General features: G+C 50.9%; 2 protein-coding genes across 2 annotated transcripts in view; one reads left to right on the top strand and one right to left on the bottom strand.

Moving 5' to 3' along the window:
- ENGASE (endo-beta-N-acetylglucosaminidase) overlaps positions 1 to 6,961 on the top strand; it is a 639,565-nt gene that overhangs the window by 451,887 nt on the left and 180,717 nt on the right. The window lies entirely within an intron of this gene.
- The window catches only part of TIMP2 (TIMP metallopeptidase inhibitor 2), a 71,258-nt gene that overhangs the window by 50,084 nt on the left and 14,213 nt on the right, over positions 1 to 6,961 (bottom strand). The window lies entirely within an intron of this gene.

Raw genomic sequence — 6,961 nt, 5'->3', positions numbered from 1 at the left:
TCTTGAAATCATTGGGCTGACTTGGTAGGTAGTGAGACGCCCATCACTGGAGGCATCCAAGCCAAGCCCAGATAAAACAAACATGAGAAACATTTTTAACTCTGTTTCTCTGAGTTCTAGCCTCTAAAAATACCCTCCATGACACCCTGTGTGCTGCCAGAGCCTTGGTTTTCACCCTCTTCTCCCCAACTCTTAGCTAAGTTCTGGTGGCGGCGAGGGGACGGGGGTCCCAAGCCACTGTACTGGGTTTTGGTTTCACTATGTTGCCCAGGCTGGAGTGCGATCTCAGCTTACTGCAACCTCCACCTTCCGGGTTCAAGCAATTCTTCTGTCTCAGCCTTGCCGAGTAGCTGGGACTACACCCGCACGCCACCACACCCAGCTAATTTTTGTATTTTTAGTAGAGACAGGGTTTCACCATATTGGTCAGGCTGGTTTCAAACTCCTGACCTCAGGTGATCCACCCGCCTCAATCTCCCAAAGTGTTGGGATTCCAGGCATGAGCCACCACGCCCAGCCTGCACTGGGTTTTGGACTGGCCGTGTTAGCATCACCTGGGGCGGGGGTGGGTCATGTTAGAATGAGTCCCGGCTAGGCCCACAGCAGGCTTTTTCACCCGAATACTGGGGCCGCAGCTCATGAATCTGTGTGTACCCATCCCCCGGGCTGGGTCAGCTCTCCAGGGCAGAGATGGTTGGGCAGGCGGCCTCTGAGGACAAGCTCGGGCTCAGGCCTCCCTTCGACCAGCTTCACAGAGACAGACACTGAGGCAGACTGACCTCCAACTCCCGGCTGAGGCGCCAGCTCCCCACGTGGGGGGCTTACAGCTGATGCAACTGGTGGCTCATTAAACATACCTCGAAGCGTCAATTACCACTTCCCTGCAAACCTCAAGATCCCAAGCACCCAGCCTAGGTCAGGGGTCCCCAACCCCAGCAGCTGTTCCTGCTTCCTGAAGACCGCCCCCCACAACTCCTCCAATAACCATATTCGTCTCCAACCCAGTCCCACCAGCTTCCCTCACCCTCCTCCCAATCAAACTGCCTGTGGGGAACCCTGCGGTGCAAGGACTTTGCCACGGGTCTTATGAACACATGGCTTGGAGCCCCTCCTTGGCCCACTCTCCGAGGCCCTCTTGGGAGCCTCACTGAACAGTTGGGCATGGAAAGAGCCCCACCCTCACCACAGACGGGAGCAGACATAGAGAGCCTGGACCCCCTCCACCGGTGGTCTCAAGGGCCCACTGACCAAAGGTGGCTGGAATCGCTTCCCCGCCTCCACCTGCAGCCCGGCCTCTGTCCTGGCTGGCTACCCATAGCAGGCTGTTGCCATGGGAACAGCAGAGCTGTTAAGCTGTGACATCATGGCAGGGGTGAGGTCAGGGACAGCTGCGAGCGAGCCAGAGGGCAAGCGTGTAGGTCAGGGGATCAATCACAAAGATTCGGCTCAAGCAGCCGGGAGCCACAGGGACATCTGAAGGTGCCTGTTTAAGGAGGTGTGGGTGAACAAGGACAGTGCAATGTACAAATGCTCGCGGCCACACCAGGCAGAGGACATCTTCCTGTCCCCAGCCGGCAGCATGGAGACCTCCCTGGGATGTCATTCTCTCTGAGCTGTCAGGCCATTAAGAGGTACACTTCAAGGTCAGGTTCCTGACAACACTTGCCATCCCTTCTCCTGTAGGGACAGCATCTGTTCACGCTTCTGAACAGCCATCGTTAAGCTGAAACCCACTGGAGGCGGGGGAAGACAGAATCCCATCAACCACCTGCCCACACAGGAGGAGAAGCCACACATACTGGGCCTCGCTTTTAGGGCTAGTTCCCCACAGACTGTGTGATCAGAAGGATGGGCGAGGAAGCTGGCAGGGCGAGGCTGGGGATGAACATGGGGCACTGGAGGAGTCTGGCCGGGGCGGGGGGTGGTCTCCAGGAAGCAGGAGTAGCTGCTAGAGTTGAGGACTCCGACCTAGTCTGAGTGCCTGGAATCTTAATGTTTGTGGGAAAGTGATGACTGGCATTGTCAAGATATGTTTTTTGTTTGTTTTTTAGACAGTCTTGCTCTGTTGCCCAGGCTGGAGTACAGTGGCACAATCTCGGCTCACTGCAACCTCTGCCTCCCGGGTTCAGGTAATTCTAGTGCCTCAGCCTTCTGAGTAGCTGGGACTACAGGTGCGTGCCACCATGCCCAGCTAATTTATATATATACACACACACATATATATACACACATACATATATATATGCATATAAATATATATATATATATATATATATTTTTTTTTTTTAGCAGAGATGGGGTTTTACCATGTTGGCTAGGCTGGTCTTGAACTCCTGACCTCAAGTGATTCCCCTGCCTCAACCTCCCAAAGTGCTAGGATTACAGGTGTGAGCCACTGCACCCAGCCCAAGATATGTTTTAGTAAGCCACCAGTTGGATCATCTGTAAGCAACTCACTAGAAGCTTCTAGCATCCTCCACAAATTCGACAACTGAGAAATGTGGCTGGGGAATCATGATTTGGGTCCGAAGAAGTGAAAGCAACAATCCTCAGGGTGTTGTTTCTTGAGAGAAGAAGGTAAACAGCAGGAATTTGGCTGAGGCGTCCAAATCTCGGGGGGGATGAGTTCTCAGGAGAGATGAACCTGAGACAAAGCCGTTTGTCCTGGGTTGGAAGGATCCTGGAAAGGTCATCTGGTCCCTGACTCAGGGAAGGGAAGCATTCTCCCCACAGGTATGTTCTCAACCGCAGTCCACCGCCGCACCCCTGCCCCCAACCATTTTTGGAGTCCATCTTCTCAGCCCTTGAGGGTTAATTTTATGTCAGCTTGATGGGCTAAGGGATGCTCAGATAGCTGGGAAAACATGATTTCTGGGTGGGTCTGGGAGGGTGTCCTGGGAAGAGACCAGCATCTGAACCGGGGGACTGAGTAAGAAGATCCCTCCTCGCCAGGGTGGGCACCACCATTCAATCTGTAGAAAGCCCCGACAGAACAAAAAGGCAGAGGCAGAGGCAGCGCAAATCCTCTCTCTGCAAGAGCTGGGACATCCAGGTCAGGCGCAGTGGCTCACGCCTGTAATCCCAGCCCTTTGGGAAGCTGAGATGGGCGGATCACCCGAGGTCAGGAGTTCGAGACCAGCCTGGCCAACATGGTGAAACCCCATCTCTACTAAAAATACAAAAATGACCCGGGCGTGGTGGCGCACACCTGTAGTCCCAGCTACTCAGGAGGCTAAGGCAGGAGAATCACTTGAACCAGCAAGGCAGAGGTTGCAGTGAGCTGAAATCATACCACTGAACTCCAGCCTGGGCAACAAAGTGAGACTCCATCTCAAAAAAAAAAAAAGAGAGAGAGCTGGGACTTCCATCTTCTGCCTTGGACCTCAGAGATCCTGGGCCTCAGGCCTTTGGGCTCTAGGACTTACCCCAGTGGCTGCCCTGCTTCTCAGGCTTTTGCATTACAGCACCAGTGACCCTGCTGCTCCAGCTTGCAGACAACGGATTACAGGACCTCCCAGCCTTCATACATGCATGAGCCAATCCCCACATAAATCCCATCTAACACAGCTGGATGGAGCCTGTTGGTTCTGTTTCTCTGGGAAACCCTAATATGGCCCTATAGATACAAAATCTTCTATATGCTTCTTCTTTGGAGAAGATCGCTACATCTTTTATCCTCTCAGCGTGGCCTTGACGCCCCCCTAAAGCAAGGGGAAAGGTTCTAGTGAGGAGGAAATAGCACGGGGCCCAACAGGATGGCAGGCTGGGCCTTCGATGGCCCTTGTGGAATGTCCGGCATGACTCCCAAGTGCTCTTCAGGTCTTTTCTGGACTGAGGACATCTATCTCAAGCCCGGGTTCTCCTGATGCTGCCTTGGCAAGCCCTAGAAGGCGGTCCCATCCTCTGGATTAATCCGCGCTGCTAAATGGTCTCTCTGGCATGGCATTCACCATTGACCTAAGGCCAACTCAGCCTTGAGAGTCTGGGTCCATACTATCGTTGACTGCAATTAGACCCACATTTTAGCAAACGCTAACTTTCAAAAATTACAGGTACAGGCAGACCTCAGATATATTGTGGGTTCAGTTCCTGCAGAATCACAATAAAGCGAATATTGCAATAAAGTGAGTCATATGACTCTTTTGGTTTCCCAGTGCACATAAACATTATGTTTACATTGTACAGTAGCCCAGTAAGTATGCAATAACATTTTGTCTTATCAAACAACGCATACACCTTAATTTACATTGGCCAGGGGCAGTGGCTCACATCTGGCATCCCAGCACTTTAGGAAGCCAAGGCAGGTGGATGGCTTGACCCCAGGAGTTTGAGAACAGCCAGGCAACACAGTGAGATCCTACCTCTACAAAAACTAAAAATAGCCAGGCATAGTGGTATGTACCTGCACTCCCAGCTACTCAGCAGGCTGAAGCAGGAGGATGGCTTAAGCCCAGAAGTTCGAGGCTGCAGTGAGCTAAGATCATGCAACTGCACTCCAGCTTGAGTGACAGAGCAAGGTCCTGTCTCAAAAAAAAAAAAGAAAAACCTAAAACTTGAAGAAATAAAAATAAAACTACTTTACTGCTTGAAAATGCTAACGATCATCTTGACCTCAGTGAGTCCTAATCTTTTTGCCGGTGGAGGTTCTTGCCTCCTGACGGCTGCTGACTGATCAGGGTGGTGGTTGCTGAAGAGTGGGGTTGGCTGCAGCAATTTCTTTTTTTCTTTTTTTTTGAGACGAGTCTCGCTCTGTTGCCCAGGCTGGAATGCAGTGGTGCGATCTCAGCTCACTGCAACCTCCATCTCCCGGGTTCAGGCAATTCTTGTGCTTCAGCCTCCCGAGTAGCTGGGATTACAGGAATGCGCCACCACGCCTGGCTAATTTTTGTATTTTTAGCGGAGGCGGGGTTTCACCATGTTGGCCAGGCTGGTCTCCAACTCCTGACCTCAGGTGATCCTCCCGCCTCAGCCTCCCAAAGTGCTGGGATTACAGGCGTGAGACACTGTGTCTGGCTGGCTGTTCCACTTTCTTATTACTTGTGTGCACTGGGAATAGCATTTTTAAATTTCCTTCACACTCACAACTTGGCTGTTTAGCACAAGAGGCCTGGCTCTCAGCCTATGCGCCACCACGCCTGGCTAATTTTTGTATTTTTAGCGGAGGCGGGGTTTCACCATGTTGGCCAGGCTGGTCTCCAACTCCTGACCTCAGGTGATCCTCCCGCCTCAGCCTCCCAAAGTGCTGGGATTACAGGCGTGAGACACTGTGTCTGGCTGGCTGTTCCACTTTCTTATTACTTGTGTGCACTGGGAATAGCATTTTTAAATTTCCTTCACACTCACAACTTGGCTGTTTAGCACAAGAGGCCTGGCTCTCAGCCTATCCTGGCTTTCAACCTTCCTCCCTAAGCTTAATCATTCCTAGCTTTTGATTTAAAGTGAGAGGCATCTTGCTCTGTCTCTCAAGCTCGAATGCAATGGTGTGATCTTGGCTCACTGCAGCCTGGAACTCTCAGGCTCCAGTGATCCTCCCGCCTCAGCTTCCTGAGCAGCTAGGACTACAGGCATGTGCCACCACACCCAGCTAAGTTGTTTAATTTTTTGAGGAGATGGGGTCTTGTCATGTTGCCCAGGCTGGTCTCGAACTCCTGGCCTCAAGGTGATCCTCCTGCCTCAGCCTCCCAAAGTGCTGGAATTACAGGCATGAGTCCCCATGCCCAGTCCCATTATGGGGTAATTAATTGGTCTAAGTCCAATATTGTTGTGTCTCGGGAAAGAGGGAGGCCTGAGCAGAGGGAGAGAGACCAGAAGGCGCCAGTCAGCCAGTTGGTGGAGTCATCTGAACACAGACAACACAGATCAATTAACTTTGCCATCTCATGTGGGCACAGTTCATGGTGCCCCAGAACAATTAGAACAGTAACATCAAAGACCACTGATCACAGATCACCATAACAGGTATAATAATAATGAAAAACCTTGAAATAGCGCAAGAGTTATTAAAATGTGACACAAACACACAAAGTGAACACATGCTGTGGGAAGAAAATGGCACCGACGGACTCGCTTAACTCAGAGTTGAACCGGTCACGATATTCAATTCATAAAACTGCAGGATCTGCAGAGCACAGTATAGCGAAGCCCAGTAAAACAGGTGCACCCAGGGAATTCACATTCATTCTAGAGCAACTGGAAAATACACACTTGCCAAAAAAAGTCTAATGTCTCCTCATGTGTCCAAACATCCTGGCCAGGTGTAGTGGCTCACATCTGTAGTCCCAGCACTTTGGGAGGCCAAGGTGGGAGGATTGCTTGAGCTCAGGAGTTTCAGACCAGCCTGAACAACATGGTGAGATCCCATCTCTACTAAAAATACAAAAACTTAGCCAGGCGGTGTGTGTCTGTGGTCCCAGCTACTCAGGAGGCTGAGGTGGGAGGATTGCTTCAGCCCAGGGAGCAGAGGTTGCAGTGAGTGGAGATCGCACCACTGCACTCCAGCCTGGGTGACAAAGCAAGACACTGTCTCAAAAAAAAAAAAAAAAGAGAAAGAAAGAAAGAAAGAAAGAAAAGAAAAGCTATACTATACCATGTGATGCCTGCAGAGCATCTGATGCTGTGATTTATTTAACCAAGCCCCTGCTACTGTATATATAGGTGTTTCTAACATTTCCCTAAGATAAGCAAGATGGAGATGAATATCCTCGCAGCTAAATACTTCCATGTGTCCTAAATTATTTCCCTCAGAAAAACTCCGAGATATAGGGCTGCCTGATCAAAGGGAAGACTTAAAGTCCTTGATCATTGCTGCCAAAATGCCCTTCCACGCCTCTAAACTACTCAAGTTAAGGCAAAATATACCTGTCGCCAAGCCCTTCCAAGGACAACACGCCTCTTGGCCCAAAGGAGCAGAGCGATGTTAACTCCAAAGCTGTGAAATCTAATCCTCTTCCTGGAGACTCGA

The sequence above is a fragment of the Macaca thibetana genome, chromosome 16 (assembly GCF_024542745.1).
Source record: "Macaca thibetana thibetana isolate TM-01 chromosome 16, ASM2454274v1, whole genome shotgun sequence".
Taxonomy (NCBI): Eukaryota; Metazoa; Chordata; class Mammalia; order Primates; family Cercopithecidae; genus Macaca; species Macaca thibetana.
This window is presented reverse-complemented; position numbering and strand designations above follow the sequence as displayed.